The sequence below is a fragment of the Piliocolobus tephrosceles genome, chromosome 5, assembly GCF_002776525.5.
Source record: "Piliocolobus tephrosceles isolate RC106 chromosome 5, ASM277652v3, whole genome shotgun sequence".
Taxonomy (NCBI): domain Eukaryota; kingdom Metazoa; phylum Chordata; class Mammalia; order Primates; family Cercopithecidae; genus Piliocolobus; species Piliocolobus tephrosceles.
In genome coordinates this window covers 42,966,093-42,992,463 of record NC_045438.1, presented here as the reverse complement: position 1 = coordinate 42,992,463, position 26,371 = coordinate 42,966,093, and the positions used below count along the sequence as shown (strand labels likewise).

At 38.8% G+C, this 26,371-nt stretch overlaps 2 protein-coding genes across 22 annotated transcripts in view; one reads left to right on the top strand and one right to left on the bottom strand.

Moving 5' to 3' along the window:
* Window positions 1-26,371, top strand: part of PLAGL1 (PLAG1 like zinc finger 1) — a 124,997-nt gene that overhangs the window by 82,376 nt on the left and 16,250 nt on the right. For 7 of the 19 annotated variants that reach the window (XM_023183745.3, XM_023183751.3, XM_023183735.3 and 4 more), the window contains 3 exons: window positions 15,994-16,065; window positions 20,213-20,244; window positions 24,479-24,552. The gene's annotated coding sequence lies outside the window, so the exon portion shown is untranslated. Of the gene's footprint in view, window positions 1-15,993; window positions 16,066-18,799; window positions 18,841-20,212; window positions 20,245-24,464; window positions 24,553-26,371 lie in introns of all 19 variants that reach the window. The other 12 variants (XM_023183754.3, XM_023183736.3, XM_023183741.3 and 9 more) reach the window with 5 other exon arrangements.
* Window positions 20,382-26,371, bottom strand: part of ZC2HC1B (zinc finger C2HC-type containing 1B) — a 96,593-nt gene continuing 90,603 nt past the window's right edge. For all 3 annotated transcript variants that reach the window (XR_004228943.1, XR_004228942.1, XR_004228944.1), the window contains exons 4-5: window positions 21,934-22,090; window positions 20,382-21,097 (exon numbers count right to left, since the gene is read on the bottom strand). The gene's annotated coding sequence lies outside the window, so the exon portion shown is untranslated. The remainder of the gene's footprint in view (window positions 21,098-21,933; window positions 22,091-26,371) is intronic.

Sequence of the window (26,371 nt, the reverse complement as noted above, 5' to 3'; positions counted from 1 at the left end):
TTCCTTATAGTGACTTCTTATCAGAGTTATGGTTAGTGGGACCAAAGGGCAGAACTGAGGTTGTGTATAGATGCAGACATCCTGTTGGGCATTAGTCTTCCTCTAAAACATATTTATGTATCTTTGTTTTTAAATAGTCTATGAAGTGTCATTTTTGTGGAGGAGAATTGAAATATACTAAACCAATTTTAAATACATCTTTGAGAATTTATTTTCTGAGATGGTTTTGTTTTTCATCATGTTAGCAGGCGAGAAGAATATTGTTACAAAGTAACTTAATAAGGATTTGCATTCTCTGACAGATTCTAAGTCTGTATCTTGAATCTTGTTCTAGCAGGTTCTGTTTCACCTCTTTTGAAGTTACCAAGAAGACACACACCTCTAATACAGCCTTCCCGATAGAACCTACCTTGGTATATTCATTCTTTAGGATGTTAACTGATATTATATGGAAAATGAGCCTATGGTCATTTAAATTTGTGGAAAAAGCTGAGTTAAAATCAAATTAGACTTGTTTATTTCCAACAAGTGATTATTGATGGCCTTTGGTCTGTGGTGTTCCTCAAACATATTTCACCATACAACCCCTACCTCACCAAATATACCATCGAACTGGTGCTCCATGGAAAAGTTTGAGAAATTTTAATTTAGAATTTAGAAAACTGATTTAAATGACAGAATTAATTGTACATTTTTCAGAATGATAATGAAAGAAAAGAAGGACATTTGAGCAGAATGTAAGTTGGACCATAAAAGGACAGTTGGATTAGCTTAAAACAGCTGACTTGGAGTAAGACCTAAATCATTATTATAAATATAGTTATAAGACAACATAAAAATTTAAAATCTGGAAATTAAAATACATCATTGTTCATTATTCCTTGAAGATTCAGGATCTGTCCTTCCCTGTAAGACTAATGTGTCCTAATTCTTGGTGATTTTCAGGCTTTGTAGAGTCCTAACATCCTGGCTTCTCAGTGTCTTGATTTCCTCTCCTTCAATGACCTTGTCTTCCAAACTACATTAGCAACTTCCGCCCATAGTCATACTGTGGGCCTAGTCATTAATAAGAACTGCTCTCACTCCATGATCTTGAGTCCCAGCACCCCATTCTCCATCTGTCTTCCCACTCAAACACATTTTTGACTCCACCTAGACATACAACTTTTACACTGCAACACACTTCCTTCATATCTCACAGCCTCCCTTATTCAATGTCAATAGCCTACCCTCTCATTAAAATCACTCATCCACTCATCTTCTCTGTCCCTCCCCTTTGCTTCGTTGTACTTAGCCATCTATATCCCAGTGCTTTGGTCTGCTGATTCCATGCATGCAGCAGTGCAGCTGAACATAGTTGGAGAAAGATACCCAGCCATGGTCAATTTAAAGCTTACCCTTGCACTTATATTCTTAGTCCCATCTCCTCTCACCTGCTCAAGGATATAACTACAGTAGTTGTCCCTTCTCTCTCCTGCATCATGCATTCCCACCTCCTTGCTTTACTTAAAAAAAAATTTAACTCCCATTCTTCTCTAATTACTGCTCCATTTAATGTCCCTGCTTCCTTTTACATAATTTCTCAGTTCTTTCTGGGCATTCCACCAAAGTTCTCGAGTGTCACCAATGACCTTCATATTGCAAACCCAACCATTAATTCTCAGTCCTTATCTTCCTTGACCTGTCAGAAGCACCGACCCCATTGATCATGCTGCTCTGTGAAGTATGTTCTTCCCTTGTCTTCTGAGTCTCCACACTTTCCCAATGCTTTCCTATTGCATGTGACTACTCTTATCTTTCTTGCAGATACTTCCTCATTGTCCTGACCTCCAAACATTGGCTGTCCCAGGGCACAGTCTCTGTACTTGTCCTCTGTCGATTCTCACTCCCTAGCTGTTCCCATTCATTTTCATGGCTTTGAATACATATATGCTGGCAGCTACCAAATTGTCTCCAGTGTGGACTTCTTCTCTAAACTCAGATTCAAATATCCAATTGCTGGATGTCTGATAGGCATATCAAACCTAATGTGTCTGCACCTGAGCTCCTGAGTTCTTCTCTATTCCCAACCAAACTTCCTTCGTCCTAAGTAGCCATTTACCTAGATGAGGAAGACTTTTCTTCCAGTTACACAGGCCAGGTGCCTTTGCAGCATCCTCATTTCATCTGTCTCACCCTCTATACAGCCAGCTGTCAGGAGATACTGTCAGTCCCACCTTCCATAAATCCAGAAGGTGGCCACTTCTCCCCACCTCTTCTGCTACTGCACTGGTGCACACTTTCATCATCTCTTTATAACAGTAGCCTTCTAACTGGTCTCCTTGGTTTCATACTTTCTCCCCTAGAATTCACTCTCCACACAACAGCCTGATAAATGATTTAAAACTGTAAGTCTGATCATGTTACTTTCCTGCTCCAGTGTCTCCAGTCCCTCCCGTCTCACTTACAGAGGCTTATCAGCTCCTGTGTGCTATGGGTCCCATTACCTTTGGCCTAATCTTTTACTGCTTCCCTTCACTGACTGCTTTAGCCATACCAGTTTTCTTGTTTCTGCGTCAGTTTTGCAGTTATTGTACCCAGAAATAGCCACATGACTTACATCCTTACCTCCTTCAGATCTTCACTAAATTGTCATCTTCTCACCCATGCCTTTTTCCCTGACCAGCCTGTTATAAATTGACACTGTTTTCCCTGCCAGATCTCTTAGGACTTCCTGTCTCTTCATTACTTTTATTTTTTTTAATCACCATCTGATACATATTTTACTTGAGCTTTGTTATGGGATACAATTAAGCTACTAGAAACAATTAATTCAAAGATAAGCTTAATTCATAGGTATCTTTCACAAGGGTAGGAATTTTTGCATGTTTTGTTCACAGTGGTGAATCCCCAGCACCTAGAACAATGCCAGGAAAAACAACCACTCAATAAATACTGGTTCAATGAAAAAGATAAATCTTAAAAACGAAGTTTTACTGTAATATATAGTCCGTGATATATATCCCACAATATACATCCCACAAAGATAGGAAAGTGGGATTGGGGTAAAGGGATGCTACACTAGTTACTGACTTTGCTTATTACACCCTTCTCTAGTTGCTGACTGACCATAGAATTGGGTAAATGGCTTGAGCTGGGACAGTTTATTGTAACTATAAAGCACTAAGGCAAATTATAAAGGATTGGAACTTCGTACTGAGAGGACTTCTGCTTCCAGCCATCTTGCAATAACAGGAACTGGAGTTATTCTGTCGCCTAAAATAGCCTAACAAACAGACACACACAAAAAGCCCATAAAATATATGAAACAAAGGCATTCTGACATTGGACAAGTGGCACAAGACAGTGAACCCTGAGAGAAGGAAAAAACAAATGATTTGCCGCAGGCTGCAATGCAGGAAAGCAGAACCAAACACAGCTTATCCTAGGTTGAGATGATAGAGTTAGGAATTCTGGGAGGCTGAGGCAGCTAGAATTTGAAGGACAGAGTACCAGAGAAGAGAGAGTTGGTTGCACAGAGAGTGAGCTCCAGAGATCTTCAGAGGGCTCTCCTGTAGGCTTCGGCCAAGTGCTGACTAGTGCATATGCGTAAGAGAACTACCCATGGATGTGGGAAGAGCCACTGGGAAGAAAAAAGTAGCTCATGTAGGGCAGGGAAGAGTGTGCCCCTTCCCACCCTCCCACCATTCAGAGTGGAAAAACCTTGTATATAAGTGGGATTAGATGTAGTACTCAGAAGACTAATGCTTCCGCGATGAGGCAAAATTAGCCCTAGACTAGTCTAATCTGATCCTGCCTAAAAAATCTTAAAAGTAAGCTGTTCAAGACAGGTCATAAAACTGTTTTGTAAAGGGCCAGATGGAAAATATTTTAGGATATGTGGGCCATGTGGTCTCTGTTGTAACTACTCACTTCTGCCCTTCTGCTGTTAAAACAGCCATAAACAATTTGTAAGCAAATGTATTTACATGTATCAGAATGTATTCCAATAAAATTTTATTTATAGAAATAGGCAGTGGGCCAGATTTGGCCTGTGGGCCTAGTTTGCAGACACTTGGTTTGAAGGATCAAATTGTTTCAAGTAGCTTAACTGTATCCCAGAACAAAGCTCAAGGATATTTAAGGAAATACAAAATATCCATCACCCATTAATAACGTATGCAATGTGTAGCATTCAATCAGAATTTACCGACATGCAGAGAACCAGGAAAATTCAATAGTGAAGAGAAAACTCAATAGAAATAGACCCGGAATTGACACACATCTAATAAGTGGAGATACTAAAATAAATTAAATAGGTTTAATAAGAATATTCAAATAGTTATTGTTACTATGTTCCATATACTCAAGATGGTAGTGGAAAGCATACGGTTGTTAAGAAAAGATGGAAGCTATAAAAAGACCTAAGTTGAACTTCTAGACTTCTAGAGATAACACCTGAGGTGAAAAATACACTGGATAGGATTAAAATCCTAAAATACACTGGATAGCAATTAAAATTATATAAAATGAGATACTGAATGGAAAAAAAACCTAGAAAAACAATAGCACATCAGTGAGCTGTGGGACAACTTGAAATGACCAAATATGTGTGTAACTGGAGTCCCCAAAGGAGGGAGAGGACAGAAAATAAAGATATAATGGCTGAAGACTTGCCAAATTTGATGAAAACAATAAATCCACAAATCTAAGTTAAATAAATATCAAGCAAACACAAAAACATGAAAACTACACCAAGGGACACCGTAATCAAATAGTTTAAAACCAGTAGTAAAGACAGATTTTAAAGCAGAGAAAAAAGACTATACATTCAGAGGAGCAAACATGACAGAAGGCTTCCTGTCAGAAGGAATGTAATCCAGAAAACGGTGGAAAAACATCTTCCAAGTACCGAAAGCTAAAACTGTTAATCTAGAAATCTACAGTTGTGACAATATATTTCAAAAAAGGTGAAACATGCAAGCACTTTCTTTGGTAGGAAAATAACAGGTGAAATAAAGACTTTTTCAGATGTACTAAAGCTGAAAGAATTAATCACCAGTAGACCCACAGTGTAAGAAATACTAAAGGAAATCTTTTTTTTAAAAAACTCTCACATTTATTATCAATTGATTTAATAAAGAAGGAAAGTAATGCCAGATAGCAGTAAAGAGCACCAGAAATGGCAACCACCTAGGTAAATGCATATGATGATGATTATTATTTTTAAAAAGATGGTTTACACAAAAATAGTAGCAAATGGGGTGTATAACATATAAAAGCAAAAGGTACAACAATAATTGCACAAAGGTCAGGCGAGGAAAAAGATAAAGTTTTTGTACTCTACACGAACTGGTATAATATTCCTTGAAAGTACACCATGGTAAGTTAAAGATATAACTATAAACTCTACAGCAACCACTAAGATATCAAAACATAGTTATAAGCCAAAGAAGATAAAATTAGAGAAAGATAATCAGTTCAAAAGAAGAAAGAAAAGGAACAAAGAATAATTGAGACCATTAGACAACAAATAACAAGATGGTGCATTTCAGCCTAATCACATCAGTAAGCACATTAAGTAAGCATAAATGGTCTAACTATCATAATTAAAAGGCAAAGAATGTCAGATTTAATACACACATTGGCCGGTCCGAAGGCAGTGAGTTATCTCAATTGATTGTTCACAGTCAGATTTAATACATATAAAACCCCCTGAGAACTAACTCTATGCTGCCTACAGAAAAATGCACTTCATACGTAAAGACACAAATAGATTATAAGCTAAAGGATGAACAAAATATCATTTTTAGTACTAATTTTTTAAAACTGCAGTGACTATATTCATATTAGACAAAGTAGAAATTAGAACAAAAAATATTACTGGGATAAATAGGGTTATTTCATAATGATAAAGTGGTGAATTCATTAAGAAGAAATGATCTTAAATGTTTATGCACCCAGTAAAATAATTTCAGTATACATGGGAAGAAATAGACAAATTCACAATTATGGTCAGATTTCAGCACCCTTCCTTCAATAGATAATAGAGCAAGTAGTTGGAAAACCAATAAGGCTATAGAAGGCTTGAACAACACTATCAACCACATTAACTTAATTGGCATTTATAGAACACTACTCAACAGCAAACTGCACATTTTTTCCAAGCATAGCCAGAACACTTATCAAGATAGACCATATTCTGGGTGGGAAAATAAGTCAATTAATTTTAAAGGATTTAAATCATACAAAGAGTGTTGACTGACCATAATGAAATTTAATTAGAAAGGAATCTGGAAAAATATCTTGTACCTGAACATCACACTTCCAAATAACCCAGGGACACATTCTGAGACATTAAAAACATCCTAACAAATTTAAAAGAATAGAAACCATACAAAATACCTTCTCAGACTACAGAACTAAACTAGAAGTTAATACCGGAAAAAGTGCTGGAAGTTTTCCAAATATTTGGAAATTAAACAGTATATTTCCAAATAACCCATGGATCAAAGAAAAATCTCAAGAAAAAATGTTTAAATATTTTAAGTTAACTGAAAATGAAAATACAGTTTATGAAAGCATGTGGGATACAGCTAAAACAGTACTTCAGAATTTGCAGCATTAAATGATGTATTAGAAAATAAAAAGAACCTAAAATCAATAACCTCAGTTTCCACCTTTGGAAACTAGAAAAAGAAGAACAAATTAAACCTGCAGTGAGCAGAAGAAGGTAAATACTGAAAATTAGAGCAGAAATCAACAAAGTTGAAAACAGGAAAACAATGGAGAAAATCAACAAAATAAAAAGCTGGTTCTTTGAAATGATCAGTAAAATGATAAATCTCTAGCCAGGCAACCAAAGAAGAAAAGAGTACACCAATTACCAATATTAGGAATGAAAGAGGTGTTATTCTGCTAATCCCATGGATAAAATACAGGATTAATAAGAGAAGAGTATAAATAAGCTCTCACCCACATATTTGATAAATTAGATAAAATAGACTAGTTCCTTGAAACACACATATAAACTAAAACACCTTCTAGACAGCAGACCCAGATGGTTGGACTGGTGAACTCTACCAGCCAACAAGTGTGACACAAACAAAATCAATCAGCACCATAAAGAAATGAGCTGGCTGAGTGCAGTGGCTCACGCCTGTAACCCCAGCACATTGGGAGGCTGAGACAGGTGGATCACTGAACGTTGGGAGTTCGAGATCAGCCTGGCCAACATGGTGAAACTGTGTCTCTACTAAAAAGACGAAAATTAGCCTGGCATGGTGGTGGGCACCTGTAATCTCAGGTATACAGACTATACCTGTAGTCCCAGCTACTCGGGAGGCTGAGGTGGAGAATTGCTTGAACCTGGGAGGTGGAGGTTGCAGTGAGCCGAGATTGCCCCACTGCACCCCAGCCTGGGTGACTGAGCCAGATTCTGTCTCTGAAAGAAAAAGAAAAAAGAAAAAGAAATGAGCTATCAAACCACGAAAAGGCATGGAAGAAGATTAAATGTGTATTACTAAAGTAAAAGAAGCCAGTCTCAAAAGGCTGCATACTATATAATTTCAACTATATGACATTTTAGAAAATGCAAAATTAGACAGGAAAAAGATCAGCAAAACTTCTCTGTGTGATGTTATAATGATGGAGAACTGTCACAAAGTTTTTCAAACCCATAGAATATACAATACCAAGAGTGACCTCTAAACCATGGATTCTGGGTGATAATGATGTGTCAATGGAGGTTTATCAGTTGTAACAAATGTACCACTCTAGTGGGGGATGTTGATAATGGAGGAGGCTAAGTGTGTTGGGAGGGAAGGGAGTATATGCGAAATTCCTGTAACAGGCTCAATTTTGCTGTGAACATAAACTTCTCTAAAAAGTACCCTATTTTTAAAAAAATTCAAAAAGGAAATTAGAAAATATTTTGAACTGAATGAAAATGAAACCAAATTTTCAAGTGACTAAGATGCAACTTATAGCAAAGCTCAGAGAGGAATTTGTAGCACTACATGCCTATGTTCGAAAAGAAGAATGGTGTCAAATTAATAACTCATCAGGGATTGTCATAATCATCTTCAAACATCTGAATGTCTTTTATTTAAAAAATGTGTTTCTTTCATGTTGTGAGAGAAGATAGAATTAGGGGTGGTTACCTACATAAAGGAACTCGGCTCTTAGGACAGAAACAGTTGTCATACTTCACTAACTCTGGGCTGAGTTTCTTTAGCTAGACATAGTCCTTTAGATGTTCATAAGAGTTCTTTTAAACTGTTTCTGATATAAATGGTAATAAAGAAAATATTCTAAAATATTAACAGGGAGTAAATTGCACATTTCAAGTGATGTGTTGTATAGTAGGTAATGTAATATACCTACTTACAGAATGCAATATACCTACTACTTATTACAGAACAAGCAGTCATTTTAAAAGTCACAGAACTGTAGAATTAGAAGGTGCCTTACGTATTAATATTATTAAGTCAAACAATAGTGGCTTCAGCTCCTGGCCTGTTTAATATCAAGGCCTTGGATGAAATTTTTAAAAGGGGGTGAGGGCATCCATGTAAGTTTTCAAATGAACAAAAAGCAGTATAAGGAGAACTAAATCACTGAATGAGATATTCAGAATTCACCAAAACAAACAAAAAAAAGAAATCTCAGGCTCGAGGGCGACCAGGAATATTCCAGAAGTACATCTGTACTAGATAAAAGGTTGGATACATGTCACCTTCTCTGCAAAACCTTTTCTGGTTCTCCCAGTCTTAGTGGCCTCTGTCTTCCCACAGTATTCTGTACACCCTGTACTGTGGCATCTCTATGCCACCACCCAGTAATAGGATGTCATGAAAAATGAGACAAGGAATAAAAAATAAGGTTTGCTGTTTACCACTGGCAGTCTTCTCTTGTGCTAGAAAATTAATCTGTTTTCTCTTAGTAATGTGAGGGTCAATGAAGTAAGATATGTGTTAGTTCTTTACAAACATGAAAGCACTATCTACAGACAACAAATATCCCTGTGTGTATTTTTCTCTTCAAGTGGTAACAGTCTGTGAATATCTTCCTGTTACCAATACATTTCTACTTGAAATGGCTAAGTGGCAAGAAGTAAAGCTGAATTGTGCAGAAAAACCACGCTGCTGCTTTATAGTAGCAAGGATTTGCCTCAATTAGCCTTTTAAAACGACACTTCAATTAGTGTTTCTGTTTTGTATAGTAGTTTCTTTCTCTTTTATAATAGTTTGATCTTGGTTCATTAGTTGCCCCCCATAAAATCCTAGATTTGAAAGCTAAACTTTTAATGCAAGGAATCATGCCATCTAGACTGGATGTTAAATTTTATGTCTTTTTCTTTAAAAGAAATTTTTCCTTTTAACAAGCTTTACACTGTTTTGATTTTCAGCATTGATAATAGCTATAATTATTGAACTTTTGTTGTATGTCAACACTGTTTTAGGAGCTTTATATACGTTATCTAATTTGATCCTCCACAAACCGTGTGAGGTTATTATTCCTCTTTTACAAATAGGGAAACTAAGGTTCCAAATATATTGTTAATTGTTTAATTTATGAACTTATTACAAAGTGACACTAAAATTTAAATACAGATCTGACTCCGGAGTCCATACTCTTAAGCAACTACCTCATTGAATGGAAGTGGTACAATGCATTGGCCTCAAAAACTAGGATGACTTATTTAATATAGCCTTGGTGAGAGAACTTCAGTGAATAATCATATCCCCAGTACATGGTAGCTGGTATAATGGAAACAGCATGAGACTCAAAGATAGAATACTTGAATTTAAAGTTTTAACTGCTGATTATTAGTTCCATGACTTTGGCAAGTCAGTTTACCTCTCTTGAGCCTATTATCTCCTCATTCAAAAATAGATTAATAAAACCATCTCTCTCAGGTGGTTGAGGCGGAGATCCAGTGGATAATGTTTCTCAGTGTTTTGTAAATGCTTTTGAAAGATACATAAATGGATTGATAAGTGGTTTTGGTCATTTGCCATAGACTTTCTTTCAGTAGTATTTTTCCTGGGTGCTTTAAAAAAAACAATTTGATTTATAGAAATGTAGCGAGTTTCCAGAGAATCTCTACTGATTTACAGAGTGATCATTATATAAGGAAGTTCTACTCATAAGCCGGTTTCTTTGACGAGATACATAGTTTTTGAGGAATGTTATTTCATTGGACTGCCTCAAGGAATTCTTCACAGATATTTCTGTCATCATTTTGGAAGAGTGGGAAGTCAGAGGGGTTAAATGTGTCCCCTAGGCCCAAAGCAAGTCATTGCCAGAGTTAGCTTTAAGGTTCCTAATTAACTGTCACACCATTTTTGTCAAAGCTACCTTTCCTGTGCAGTTGAGAGTTCTGTATATGCGAAGTCCATTTCTGTCCTAATTTGAATATAAGGAATGTCTTTTCTCCTTGAGGGCTGTTCAGCTCTCTATACAAAATAGCATCTATGACAGTTCAAGGTGAGTAATTGGTGAATAGATGGCCCTGGAGGTCACTGGTGACCGCCCCTCCACCCCACTACCGAGGTCAGTACTGACGCCTGTGGGCACGTGGGAAGGTTGTGTTCTGCCTCACCCAGTGGGTTCATACCTTTCATACCAATATTGTTTATTTTCTTTTTGGTTTCACAATTTTGAAACTTAACCCATCGATTCCCATGTGTACTCAGGATTAGTGACAAATGGAATGGAGCACAATGAAATAAAAGCATTCTGTCATAGACTTCCATGAAGGTGTGAAATAAGCAATTCAGAATTCAACAGTGAATTTTGAAACCTCTTAATTATATTTGTTCCGTGTAGGTAAACCAGTCAGAATAATTCATTTTCTTTCATAGTCCCTCTTGCTGTCCCTCTCTCCTTGACTAACCATCCTCACCCCAACAAACACACAACTCATTTATACACAGGAGCTTGGATTAACCAGTTTGGGTGATTACCTGGATCCAATTAAAAAAAAAAAAAAAAAAAACTATTATATCTCTGTTCACACTTTTGTTGTACAAACAGAATTTATGCAAACTAACTCCATCTTTAAGTTGTGTTGCCTTCCCTGGAGATCACCCCTTGGGTAATCCTAGAAACTGCAGCTCTGGAGATCAACCCTTACTAAGGTAACCCTAGAAACTGCAGCTCTGAATTCATCACGTTGTAGTAGCTTACTGGGTGTAGCAGACTGGCTTTAGCACAGCAGTGAACTAATAGAGGCTGCATGTATAGCCAGCTTCCTCTGACTATTAAAACGAACTATTCAACTGAGAATAAAGTTTCCGTATAGTTTGGATATGGTGACATGAAAGAAGTTGCAGATTGTTCAGTGAGACCATCGCTTGTAGGGTTGTAGGATGGAGGAAGAAAGGGAGAGTGAGAGGGAGAAGTTTATTTATGGAATGTCAGGGGGCCACTGAAGCTCAGCAGGCCCTAGAAGCAGAGGACATCCCCCCGTGCTTGTTTTCTCCCTCTGACCTTGGATGAACTAGCGAGCAGTATATTATGCTGGGTGATTGTGCTGGTTTGTCATGGTTAGCATTCTGGACTGTCACTGGAATGTAGGAAACGGATGAATTTGAATTGAACCATGAGGTGGTCTGCTGGGCCCTCTCCTTGTCTCAAGGAAACCTGTCGCTGTTTGTCTGGGCTGGGCCTAATGAAAGCAATGGAGGGAAAGAGAGGTGGGCCTTTGATCTCTTTGTTGCAGCTGCTCCCTGGGAACTCGCTGAAATCAATGCCCTGTTTTCCTGAAGGAATGAATGGCTCTGCCTAACTAGCTTTGTGAAGCCGTGGGGAATTCACTGCCTCTGTTTATTGACAGCTGAAAAGGAGCACATGGGGTGGAATGGACCTTCTTGTGAAAACCAGGCACAGGGAAAATTAGACCTCAATTTAACACAGAGGAATTGGGAAATTCACCCCAAAGGAGACGGGAGTTTCTCATGCTTACATTAGAATTACTCAAGTTTGGGGCTAGTGTGTAATGAACAATGGAGGTTTTGTCACAACTATGTTATAAGTAGGAATATGCTCTGCATAATAAATAATGTTAAGTAGAAGTTGATTCTCTACCCTCCCTCTTTTTTTAAACACAGAAGTAGAGAAAAACAAATATTAACCATGATACAATCAGGTGATTCTTTTATTTTTGCCTTGAGAGAAAAGAAAACAGTGATACAGTAAGCATTATTGATATTATATGGAAACTCTCTAAAATTCATCTTTCATTCGTTATATTTTAAAACATCTTTGAACTTGGAAGCTATGTTCCACTCAAGCCAGTGATTCGTGCCATTCTGGATTGTGTGCATTGCATGGGAATATTACAATAATACATTTATTTTAAAATATTTATGTTCCTGGGATATTGTAACTGGAAGTGTGTGTCAAACAGAAACTGGCTAGTAGACCAAGATTAGCGCCTGGCATTGCAATAGTTGATAAGTCTTAAAATTACCACCTTTATAGTACACACTAAAGAAAAAGTCTTGAGTTTATCACAAGGAAACATCTCTGAGATACCTTCTTTCACATCTCCCCTCACTTGCTTGATTTCCCAGGAAGAATTTATGGCTTCTTCCTTTGGCCCCCAGCCCTTTGTGTACACCTCTATTATAGCACTTAACACATGGCCCTGTAGCTCTTTATTTAGGTGTATTCTTTTAGCTGGAAGTAAAGCAGCTGTGTTGTATTCATTTTTATATCTCAAGCCTAGCAGAGCTCTTGGCTCAGTAAATGCGAGCTGAATGAATAGGGATTGCTGGCTCTCTCTACATTCCTTAGAAAGTAATTATTTATCCCAGTTTCAACTGCAAATACTAAATTTTAGGAGGACCTGATTGGTCTGTTGTTACCTGATTGTTGCTACTGCTTTTTAAAATTCTTCCTCTGTGGAGAACTATTACACCCTTTTTTGCTTTAGCAAGTTTGTCAGGCAGTTCACAGCCTCTAGAAAGAAGCATCACCCGTGTGTGGCATTTTTCTTTTCAGATCCAAGCTCTCTTCTCTGTTATTCTTTCCTAAAAATAAACCTCAATGTAATGTTTAGATATTTCCATTAAGAAGATGAAAAAGCTTTTCATTTAGAATTTTGTAGACTTTCACTTGACCAAATTTAGTGATTGAGATGGATAAGGCTGCCATTTTACATGATTTAATTCTATGATGTAATGTTAAATAATGGCAAAACTCAAAACCTCCCTTGACAATTTCTTTAACCAGATTTACTACCACTGCATGTTTTGAATTCCTTATCAGATAAAGCAAACAAACAGCTTTGCTTCTTAGTGAAAAGTCTAAGGGAAATTTTGATTCTAGAGCACTGACTAGTGTGATTTCACAGAACCCTAGGACAAAAACAATTTTTTTTTAGCTATTCTCAACTTATAACCTATTTCTTTTTAAAGCCAGAGCTTGAAGTGGGAAATTATTGTCAACATTTTTGGGGAAAATAACATCTTAAAATCATAATGGAAATTTTTAGAAAGTGTTGTAGGAGGGAGTAAGTAAGCAGACAAATACAGGAACGGGCTAATACTTCACTCTCCATGTTATTTTTGTTTTATGTTCACTACCAAGATTATTTTTAAAGAAACTTATTTGCAGTTCTGTTTTGATTAATGGTAGAGGTGAAATTCACATTTGTGAATTGCAGGAGGAATCTCCTAGAGGAAGGGGCACTTGTATGGGTTGTTACAAATAAGATCGAGTCAGCAGGTTGTGATTCTGAAATTTTAGATTTCTCATGAAACAGAAAAATTACTATGACTTTGATCATTGGTAGACTGTCACCCTGATAAGTATTAACTTGAAGATTAAAAAAAAAAAAGAAAAGCATGAAGCATAGCACTTTAGGCTTCATCACTTGACTGCTCAATCCTCCCAGTTTCTGGAAGTAATTTTGTGTGACTTATACCGAAGTAGGGAGAGGCAGAGAGTGGAGGGAATGTAGGAAATCAAACTGCAACTTTTCCATTTGATGTTTCAGCTTTCAGCAGTGAGGCATATCTTTGTCTACATTAATAAAAAAAGAACTACAGACAGGCCAGGAAAGTAACTGCAGTTAAAAATTGTGTTCTTGCTCTGCTTGTAGAATCAGATAACTTCAACTATGTGATTCTTCAGAAAAGAGCCTTTTTCTTTAGACTGAAGACTGCTGTAATATCCCAGAAGAATAATTTCAAGTAACTTAAGAGTCAAACCCTCAAAATAAGTTTGGGAATGGACATATGTTATGTCTGTTTGTTTACATGTGTGTTAATCTACGTAAGCTAACTTCCTAGTAGAAAAATACCAGATATTTCCCTCTTAGACAGTTTCCCGTCCACCCAGACTGACCAAATAAAGCAGCCCTAATAAACATGTATCTAGCCGTTGAAAACAAGACATCCTCCTTACCACTAGATTTATTTGCAAGAAAGCTATTCTGAAATACAGAACTATTTAAAATTAATGTGTCCGTTGTATAAGATCAGATATGACTATTATAAAGATCATCTGTAATAATTAGATACCTAATCATTTGTAATTAATCATTTGTATATTAATGAGGTTGTTAAAATACTTAGTACATTTTAAGTAGTTTAAATATTTACTTTGCAACATTACATATTGTCTCCTTTAGTGAGACATTTTTCTGAAGGAAAAACCTCAATTCAGGAGGAAAAACCCCAACTCAGCTTATACCTAAAAGTTTATGTCTTTTGCATTAGTAAGATTCAAATTCATATCGTTCTGTTATTTTAAAAACACATACAACAGCAGCCTTTTTGTTCAAGGCATAAATGTGGGCTACTCAGAGAAGGAGGTTACTTAGGGTTGGTGCTCAAGTATTCATCCAATTGGATTACACTGCTAATCAGTAATGAATTTATATCTATGGAGGTGAGGGTTGATGGGTTTAAGTTATTGATCTATTTCCTGTCTTCATTATTTTCACTGAAAGCTATATTTCCATCTCTTTTCAGTCTGTAAACATTTCGTTGTTGCCCTCTCATCATTTGCTGTCCAGTTTCTGTCCTTTTCCTTATCTCAAGGTGAATGATTGGGTCTGCACGGCAAATTCTTGTCTCCAGGCCTCTGCTGATAATAGTGGTCTTGACTTTTTAAAAAATTTGAAGTCAAGCCAAAGTGAGGTGTTTTTTCCCCCCATATTTTGTCTTTTAGGGGCGTTTACTTCCCTCCCCCTCTTCACCCTCATCCCTGCTGAGGTTCTTGTTTCCTTTACCCAAAGGAATAGTGTTCTTCTTAGTTGACACTCTTAAAAAGATTAGTTGACACTCTTAAAAAGATTCTGATTATCTTGAAAAAATTTTTTTTTTTTTTGGTAGAGATTGAGTCCTGTTATGTTGCCCAGGCTGGTCTCAAACTTCTGCCCTCAAGCAATCCTCCTGCCTTGGTGTCTCAAAATGCTGGGATTACAGGCGTGAGCCACTGTGCCCAGCCATGATTATCTTGTAATTTCTGCTTGAAGCTGTGAGGTATTTTTACTTGGGGTCTCTGAAAAATAAATACAAATACATGAATACTCCCTGCTTACCAGACAGTGTCAAGCATTTATCTCAAATTAGGTTATTTAATTCTCAAAATGGTCTTGTGATGTGGGTGTAATCATTATTGCCATTTTACAGGAGAAGAAGCTGAGGTAGAGAGAGAAAACCAATTGCATGAGGTCTCTAAGTGGCTCCAGGTAGCACCAAGATTGAAATCTAAGCTTTCTGGCACCATCCTGTGGTCTTCACCACATCACTGTATAGCCTCTCTAAAACTAAAGACCCCCTAAGGAGTTAAATGTGTGCCTCTGGAATGCTGGGATATGGCATTACAGCATAGCATGTTGATGGAGAGAGATTTTTGACCCCTAGTATCCTTGAACTCATATTCTGATTAGGTAAATTTCAGCATTCATAGTACCAATGTGTTTTTTTCTTGATGCTTTAAAAAAAAAAAAAAAAAAAAAAAAAAAAAAACTCTTGATACTGTTTTTTTCTTTAGGATTGCTGTCACATCTAATGTGGCTTCTGTCTCGTGTCACATCTGAAACTCATCTGTACCTCACTTAGAAAGGTAAATACGTCTGTGCCGAACCCTCCAACTCCTGCCCCCCAGCACTCCCGCCATCAGTCATGGCTCTGTTCTCATTCTCTCCTCACATTGCAGCACAAACCAGAGCCCTGGCCTCCTCCACAGGAGAGGGGCTTATGTCCCAGAAGAGACTCTATGAGAGAATTTACATTTGAGGAACTTCAGGCTTTGAGGGGGAAAATAAGGTTGGGGGATTAAGATGTGGACTTAAATGAAAGCCTGTTTTTCACTCTAAAAAAATCAAGAGGACACGCTAAGAATGATCATTGCTATTTATTTGTCTTAAATTAGAAATCATGGGCATTGTACAGTTGATTTTTACAGTTTATTTTTACTTATGACTTGCTCACTAGAAACTTCTTGTTCTCTTTCTGTTATATTTTAAAAAGAGGTTTTTAAATGGTTTTATCTTAAAGAAATATTAGGAAAAAACTGAGATAGGGTCCACTATTTAGAATCAGACATCCAGAATGTAACATATGTTACAATTCAGAGTCTCTAAACCACTCTTCTAAAATCATAATGTGAGATGATTCTCAGCTTGCCAAATTTTCTAGAGTTATGAAATAGGTTATGTCGCTCAATCCAGTGTTTATTTGAGGGAATTCATGGTTGGCAGGGGCCCATTATATATCAGAAGTTTTTATTTCTTATTTTCTACCACTCATGTAAAGATTAGGATTTGTTTTAACCGCCTATTTCAAGATAATGATTCCAAATCCCAGCCTTAAATTTCATATCTAACATGGTTGTTGTTTTTCCCTGTCATATACATTAATTCTAGGTTCAAGGCCATGTCACCCTAAAGCAGCCCTCACTTGTTTTGCAGCTGCAGTGCTGTTGCTTAACCAGAACTCTTGGCTTCTCTCCAGACTTTTTTTTTTCTTTGCAAAATGTCCTTGAAGGTCATAATGGTGTATTTTTTAAAAATTCCAGTTGTCTTTGTAAGTTTTCTTATGTCCCATCTTACATTCGATTCCCCCTGCAAACCTCTCACTAGATAAACCACTTCCCGCTCTATTCTTTATCGTGAGGCTGACTTCTAGGAAGGCTGTCCACAGCTGCCCCAGTCAGAAGGCTAACCAGGAGAATATTAGGTCGTGTGTTTGGATTCCTGTTCTCCAAACGATTCTAATTAAAACTAGTCCACTACCCCCACCAATATGTTCAGAAGGAAAACAATGTAGCAAAATCCCCAAATGCCCTCAATCATTTCATTATACCATTTGAGTAACTTTATGGCACCTGCAGGACCAGTTCATGCCAGGCCCATTTGTAACTGTTTTCTCTAGTTAAACATGATATTGCCATTAAAATCTCAGTAAATAGGATTACGATGCTTAAGAATCTAGGAATTTCTCAAATACGTGAGAAAATGTGAAAGCACAGGGATAGTAGAAATTTGTTTTATAAACACATGCTAGGAGATGGAATTGTGTCATGATGATCCACATTAAAGAAACATGATTGAAGCGAATCCATTATGTATACTCTGACTTTCTATTATATATATATATATATGTTACTCCAAAAAAAGTTATTCATGTTTCCTAGTTGTGAGCTTACCCATCATGTAAAATCAGCCCTAACACTTTTTATTCACAGGCCACATCTACTTCGTACATGTATTTTGGACTCGGTACCAGTCATTGTGCCTCTAAATATACATGTGTTATGCATAATCGTAGAGCAGCTCTGCAAGATATATAGATATACCCATTTTATGGTGACGGAGACTGAGGCTTAGAGAAGTTATGCAACTTACCTAAGGTTACACACCTTCCAAGTAGCAGAGCCAGCATTCAAACTTAGATCCATCCAACTCCAAAGCCAGTGCTCTGTACACTAGACCACACCGTCTTTCTACCAGCTGGTTGGTTTTTTTAACTAACTGTAGGAACACAACCTAGTATTAAGTAGAGTGTGCATGCCGCATAGTGGACTGAGGTAGAGTAAAACTCATTATTGTACTACTTTTAGGTAAGAAAATGTATTATCTAAGGAATATCATTAAAATTTCCTTACTTCCTTCCATGAACAAACAAAAAGTTAAAATGAAATCAGTGGTGGGATGAAGGGAGTTGGGGATCATAACATAGGAGTGTTAAATATTAAAATTAGGAAAAAAGTAAATTTCTCTATCAATGTTTAAAATGCTAGAAATTATACATGCTTATACTATAACAAAGGATACTTTATTTGGGGAATAACTTAATTGATCCATGATGTGGCATTTACCAAGTTATTTTTTCACTTTTTGTTCCAGCAGTAGGAATTAGAGGGGGTTCATAAAACACACAATCACCATGTAAATTGAAATCACCTTAAGATCATAGTCATCTTATGTTGTTTCCCTAAAATGGTTCTCATTTGCCTCACATATTCAAATCAGAGTGCACGAAGATGTTGTTCTAAGTCAGGGAAGATTTAGAATGCTTTGTGAACAGCTGTATACTGAACTTCGGAGTTCAGTTATTGCACTTATTTGTGTGTGTGTGTGTGTGTGTGTGTGTGTGCGCGCGTGCCCACAGTCGGGTTGTTTGTTTTGCTATGTGAATTACTGTTTGGCCATTTTAATGTATATAACTCATAAATCCAGGAGGATAATCTGTATGTCTGCTCTCTCAGTTTCTTTCTATAACACAAGCCTGAACATATTGCTGTCTTGATTAAAAGCTTTTCAGTGGTTCTGATTAGACAAGACTTTTCGTTGCAGTCGACAGAAACCTAATGGGACCATTGAAGAATTCCAAACAGGCAAGTGACAGGAACATATCTGCATGTTAGAAGAATCACCCTGGCAGCAGCATTGTGATTAGAATGAAGGGGAACCATCCAAAAACAGAGAGACTGGGGAAGCAATATGGATCTGCCTCTAGTGTGCAGAAATCTCTCTCTCCGCTGACGTAACTGACACACTAAGCTTGTGGCTTGTTTAAAGGAAGCCACATGAAAATTGAGTTTGGGACAATAGAGTGAACTGGTTCTCCATTCCCTAGGATCCCTCCCCATGCAAACCCCCTATCCCTGCCAAGTTTCTGGGCACCACAGATTGGAATGTAGCCTCCTATGGGTAGTTGCCCATGTTAAGTGGTGGGGTTAGGGCTGGGCCATGCAGGTGTTCACTGACTCTCTTTCTGTCTTCCCTTCTTGGTCTCACCTGTCTGGTGTGACAAGGGAAGCATGTGCCAACCAAGGCTAGACCCTTGAGAGACCAGAGCAGCCCCACTTTCAGTAAAGCAAGCAACCTCTGCTTACTTGCCCAACACACCCTAGCTTCCATGATCCTTGCCTTATGAGTTATCTTCTTGGGTACAATTTAACACAGCATTCCCACCTCCTTATAACTAAAATAGATAGAGGGGGCTTTGTGCCTCAATCCCTAGCAGACCATCTTGGCAATCTCTGCCTCTGCAACAGGGCCCTTGCTCCCCGGGCAACTCCTTTCCCAGGTCATCTTTCCCCTGGACATGCCCATCAGATTTAATAGTGTGCCTACTTGGTAGGAAAATGGGGTCCCTGGTTACTGATTCTTGGGAATGTGAGGTTCTCCCAGCCAGAGCTCTCGGCACTAAAAGTTCTAGTCTCTGTAATGGCCAGCACGTCTTTGGCGTATCTAAAATCCTCTTCAGTTTCCACCAGGGCCTTCATAAGCTTCTTCTGAAGGTCTCAGACATTCAGCCGTGGAGCTCAAGTGGAATTTGTTTGGATGACATGACTGATTTCAAAGCCCGGACCCCTTAGACATGCCCATTTAGTGCTGCAAGTACCGATCATTACTGCAACATCTTACAGTCAACAAATTTGACATATGAAAGATTTATATCCTTTCCTCTGGGTTAGGAATCTTCTCTCCCATAAAGCACCTCATTTTCCAGCACACAATCATTTCCATCTTATGGAAATCATCCCTCCCGCTCCGTGCCAGCATGCTACTCTGGGAGGCACATCCAGGCCTGGGAAACAGGGGTGTCCTGGATCTCATGACTTTAGCAGCACCAGCTGCTCTCTTTCCTCTTCCAAGTAGACTTCCGTTCCCCCCGCTACTTGGGTGTTTTTGTTTATTTTAGCAATTCAGAACTGATGATAAAGACCTTAAAGATAACTTTGTGTGTCTCTCCCTTTCTAGGTATTTGCATAGGAATCAGAGGAGTTAATCTTGTGAGTATACTCTAACATCTGCCCTTGTTTCCTTCCTTCCTTCTCTATCTGCCTCAGGGTTTTAAAGCATAAGCCTGCTGCCCTCCCCGCCACCCCACCCCTCTGCCGTAGGTCACCAGAGCCTAAGCAGAGTCCGTGCTCCTCTCTCTAACCAAGCGGTGGCTTTTTTTGAAAACTAGATCAGCTCCAGTTCCAGCAGTTGTAGCTAGTCTATATAGCACAGATATGCACTGTTCCAAGATTCTGCACTTTATTGAGGTTCCCCACAAGTCTGCATTTCACCTCAGATCGTCAAGGATGCAAGAAGCATTACTGTTTTCATTCCCCATAATGAAAACGGACTCCAGTTCCCATTCCGCCAACCTAGAGGAAAACTTCATGTCAGTAAGTTTTAGGTGCTTCCCCTTCCCCCATGGAGTGTGTCCTAGGACCTGGAGATTTTCATGGCCTCTGGAAGATGAGGAACCCACCTCTGACCTTCAGTTTATCAAAGTAGTGATTTATTGAATCCTTGTAGCTGTCTGCCTCAGGGTCGCCAGTGAGGGCTGGAAACCTCCTGCCTCAGGTCTGGCCTCCCGAGGCACACTCTTCATGTAGCTGTCTTCTCAAGGATTCTACTCATTGCCTTAGGGAACAGAGGGGTGCAAGGGCCTCTCTTGCTGGGGGCTGACATATCTCCTTATCAGGCCCTAGGATGGGGGGGTTGGCCATGGGGGGATGGTAGGGAGAGTGTCATTTTGGCAGCTTCTCCTCTGCTTCTCCTTCTGTCCTCCCAGAAGTCCAGCAGAATTTCTTCTCTAGGTTTAGATATTGTTAACAAAGACAGACTTCTTCAGGATGCTTCTGTCTTCAGCTGGATGAAAATACAAGGGATTACAAAGGCTGCCACCTGTTTTAAATGAGCTAGAAAGGAAAATCATTGGGAATTCAAACAAAGTAAAATTCCAAAGTTGTCGTGCTATGCCAATTTGGGGGCCCTAACAAAGGCAAAACATCACTCGAACAGTAGGTAGCTATGGGAATTAAGAGAAGGAAACAGATTTGAGAGACAATAAGGTTGTAAAGCTTAATCTCTGAGAACAATCTAGACTGCAGAGCTTCTAAGTTTGGAGAGGCTGGGAAGTGACATGGGAAGAGGCTGACTTTTGACATGCACCCTGGATTCATAGCCCAGCTTAACTGCTTGCTGGCTGTAGGATGATGGGCAAATCGGCACAACTTCTAAGCCTTAGTTTCCCCATTAGTCAAATAGGGTTAATGCTACCTACTCATGTGGTTGTTAAGGGTATTAAGTAAAGTTCCTAAAACAGTAGCCATCACCTGGTGAGGATCCGGGAGCCCCGATGGCTATTGCATAACGGTACCATTAGAACAGGCAGTGCTGGAGGAGGAGCAAGTCTGTGTGTTAATGTTTGAAGCCCACCATGTGACCTTGAAGGGGCACTGCAAGGTATCCGAGAGTTGCAGGAGGGAGGTAGATGTATTAGTCTGGAATTTGAAAGAAAGTTCAGGATTGAAGATAGAGATTTGGGAGGCTTCTGACTTCAAGGAGTAATTGTAACCTTGGGTTATGCTTGGGGTCCCCCAGGGAGATCATGTATAATGGGAGAAGGTAGAAGACCAGCTGCCAGGCCCACAAATCTGTTCCAACTTCGAGTGACCCCTTAATACCATGCCCCTCAGTGTCACCTTTAAAATGACATCATTGCTTGGAGGTGAATCTGAATATCCCACTCAGGGTCTTCATTTCAAAGATGTAGTCTCATTGTTCACCATGATCCATCTTGCTGAAATAAAATTTAGTTGTCTGTAAAAAATCTACCAAACCGGGTGGGCTCCTTTCCATCTGGAAAATAAAACATATTCGAGAGACTTTTCAAAAACAAACCTTGTACATGGTCAGTCTAGAGGATTCTTTCACTGAGAACCAGGGCAGACTTCCCAGTGTTTGAGGGTTGCCCAATTCTTTCCCACTCAAATCATTAGAAATAAAAAAGTCAGTTTGGAGAATTTGCTTAAGTAAAACCAGGAGTCGCTAGAAGTGAACGAGCTGAAACTGGAAGGAAATCCCTTTGTTCAATGTGGGTTTCAGTGAATGCCCAGCAGGCGGCTAAACCAGTTCATTAAGAGAGAAAAAGACATGTTCTTAAATGCTGTTCTCAGAAGCAAATGCCTAGAAAAACATATTGTGACAGCAAAAACACATCCTGGAACTCATACACCCTAGATTCGTGAAACTTTGGTTTTTGTCATCAATGAATAAACACACTTACCAAAAAATATTTCCCCCTTCATTTAAAACAATTAACTAATCTGTTTACCATCTGCCAGTCTTCACTCCTAGAAAAATGTGATTCTTCTTGTTACTCTGGAACTCGGAAACATTTATCTGTAGGATTGTTTAATTTTATAGGGTCATTTTTAACCACATGCTTAAAAAAGAATAATTGACGTTATGAAAACCCTTTTTTCCCTCTGCTTTAGAAATTAAATTCTGACCTGAAAAGCAGTCTGCAAGTAGCATCCTGTCAAACTGAGATGTGTTATTTTTCCTGTCTCTTCTCTGCTTTATTAAATCGTCATATACTGCACATGATTTTCCCCCCAGGTCGGGCCTGCCTTGGGCTCTCTGTTGCATTGTTAACTATTTAAGCATTAGACTGGCGCAGAGATGGCAGGTGGGAAAAGCTGAGGGACTTGATCTCCTCCCTGCCAGAGTTCTCCTCTTTCACGAGTGCTGCTTACATTGAACAGCTTAAGAATAAGCTCCTGTGTGAGCCCTCGGAGGCCAAGGAGTATTGTTGAATTCAGAAAGGAATCGCTTTCTTTTTGTGATAATTTGAATATTTTCACAATGAAGCTAAGCTACTTCTTGCGTACCTCACGTTATGTGCACCCTTTCCTGGGAAGCAGAAGAACCCCTGCCTCTTTGAATATATTAATTGGTATTGTCTGTTTGTGAGATGGGTAGGCGCAAAGGAAGAATCATCTGGAAGAATTTTACTCTTTTGCTTTAATGTCTTTTTAAAGCTCTTTCAAAAAAATTTTTATACAAGCCTTTGGAGACCACCCAATTAAACCACCACAATAAATGTTGAGCATTTTGAGAAAAGAGGTGGACCATGAAGATGATTTGTAAAGTGTTTATACAAGCAAAACAAGGAATACGTTGGAAACAATTTCCCTAAATGACTCAGACAAATAACCTGCTCACCTCCAGTTTTTTCCTGTATTGTGATGCATTATTTTTAAAATAGTTGTCCAAAAATGGCCTTGGTTTTTCCATTTTTAACTTAAAAGGATGTTATCATACAAAATAAATGGACATAGCCTTTTTGATCAAATTCACAGAAGAAAATAGGCAAGTGAATAAATCACTTAGGTGAGATATTAATTGGCTTCATTCCATAACAGATTTGCCTTTGTACTAGTTAAGAAAATTCTGAAAAGCTTTCCTGTAAGAGGAGCAATTGATTGGAATAGTCTTGGTAGGAAGAAGCCAAGTTTGATAATTACTTGGTGAGCAGAAATGCTGGTTTCCAAATGCTCATCGGGGTTCGGTGGCACAAAGCTGGCTGTAGACTTGGCTTCTGTAGATTTGGTAAAAACATAAATTCTTGGGGTCCCAGTGATGCCGTTTTAGTCTGCACTGATTTGCCCTGTGGCCACCGAGGAATCTGTATTTTCAAAAGTGTTCCTTGCTGATTCTAATGCATAGCCAGGTTTAGTAACCATTTAATTCAATATTCAATGTGGAGACTTCAACCTTCTTGCACTGCAAATTTGATAAATATTTATTTATATGAAGCCCCTTTGTTGAGTGCCAACTGGTTATTTGCTGACTTTCTTTCAATTCAGAATTTGTTTTAGGTTCTGTTATTGCATAGATTTGCATACCTGTTTTATGGTATTTTAATATTGTTGGTTTAAAAAAATACCATTTCCTCTGAGTGCTGTTTTGAATATTTTATGTAGGCAATTTCATGTGTTCTTTTTGTTCCACTTGCAGAAAGCAGGGGAAAAGTTGAGAGTTTTTCTTAATCCAGTTGCAAGTAGGACAAAGGATATAAGTACTTAAAGATCATCTATTAAAATGCATGAAAAACACTAGAAAATCTCCTCTGCACATTGCCAGTTGTGTGTGTGCTCTAGAAGTGAAGCTCAGCGGGTAGCATAATGGAGGAATGTTTTCCTAGCTTCATTCCCTGACGATGTACAAGGTCTCTTCTCACAGGTTTGAATCTTCAGACAAACTTCTGGGAGGACTCGGTCCCTGCGTCGCAGCAGATGTTTCCTGTCACTCAGTAGGTGCGCATGTTTTAAGATTATTTCTAGTTGGGCATGTTTATTAACGATTGCTTGGAAACACATCATAGGCAAGAACATGCTGGAGGTTCAGGGTACTTCAAAAAGGTTCTAGTAGAAAATAAACACATTTCCTCCACAAACTGCAAAATACCCGAGAACAGGGTTCTTTTAGCCCTTTCATTTTTTAAAACTCAGTGCACATGCGTTTCAGGGAATTTGATGATGCAGTTAGCAACTTCTCATGACCTCTGCTGTCCCACAGCCACAGCCTAGTAATACACATAGATCTATGGAATTGTCTGATGACAACCCTGTCAGTTCAAAAGAAGAAAGCTGCCAACACTCCTAACTTGTGTACACAGGATTTGTAAGAGGTTGCCCTCTCTTTGTGGCAGATGTAGACTGAAAGATAAGCCTGGGAAAGATGCTGGTCACATCCCAGCCACACGAGGCAATCCAGTCATACTTCCTGAGGCTTTATTTGAAAACACTGTCGTAAAAGCTGTTGCTGAACTTCACTGCTCACGTAGACAGTGTGGCTAGAAGGGATGGCAAAGCGTAAGTTGAAAGAGCACTTGGCTTAGTTCAGAACACGTGGGAACAAATAATGATATTAATGGAAGCTAATGCCTTTGGGGCACTCACTCTATGCTAGGCGCTTTGCTTAGAATAGTGTCTTACTTGCAGTATCTCATTAGTCCATGCTTAAGGACAGTAAACTTAAATCCTCTGAGCCTCAGTTTCCTCATTTGTCAAATGGGGACAATGATGCGTTTCTACCTATCTCTTAGGGCTGTGAGATGGAAATTACTAGAATAGCATGAGAAAGCTTTATGAGCTCAACTGAAATAGTTTATTAAATAGTATTCTGACTCCTACTGAAATACAATATTGTCACTAAATATTTTGATTTATTGACCAAGAAATTGAAATTAACCCCAACAGGGCCAACATATCTACTAGGACCTGAGAGAGGCACTAGCAGTTCTAGTTAGGGCTGGGAGTTGGGGTGAAGTGGGGGAGAGTCTTGCCTGTATCTTCTGTTTACAGTGCGCCTGACATTAGAAGACTAGGAGTGCTAGCCAGGAAGATCCTGGAATGTGTCTGCCCAGTATTCAGTGGCGAGTCCATGGGCTGCGAACAGGTTGGGGGTGGCTAACACAGCAGGCCTTGTCTGTCTCAGGAGCTGAAGGGGGCCAGCCAAAGCAGCGTGGACAGTATGACTGCAAGGCAAGCAGGGGAGGAAGAGCCACTTGAGACATTGCTCTCGGCTGCTGGGGAGGAGCCGCGAGCAGGCAGCGGTGGGAAATTGAGGCTTATTGTGAGCAAGGTGCTGGCCTCCAGGGTGACAGGGAGCGCAGAGCAGCACATGAAAGCCGCCTGCGGATGAGCCGGGAGATGGACCACACATGTGGATTGCAAGGACAGCTACTCAGAGAGTTCACATTCCTCCCCCAGTGAACTGGGTATGATTGTAATGGTTTGTTAAACAAACAAAGGACCTAAAGCTGTGAATGGGAGAGAAAAAAGACTTAAGGTGAAAAGGAGAAGAGGCCCTGCTTGCTAGTGTTCCACTCTTCTTAAGCTTCTCCCCCATTTCCTTAACATTCCTTTCCCCTTTCAGAAAAGCCAGTGTTGTCGCTTGGAAAACTTGCCTTGTCCCTTCAGTGCCATTTTCTTTTAAAATGGAAACCCGATGAAATGTTAATCAGTTTAAAAAGAAAAAAATCAAGAACCAGGATAATCTTAAAGGACCAGTGATAAATATTTTTATTTCCCAAATTAAGTATTCCTGGATGAACAATTTGCTTTGCATCCT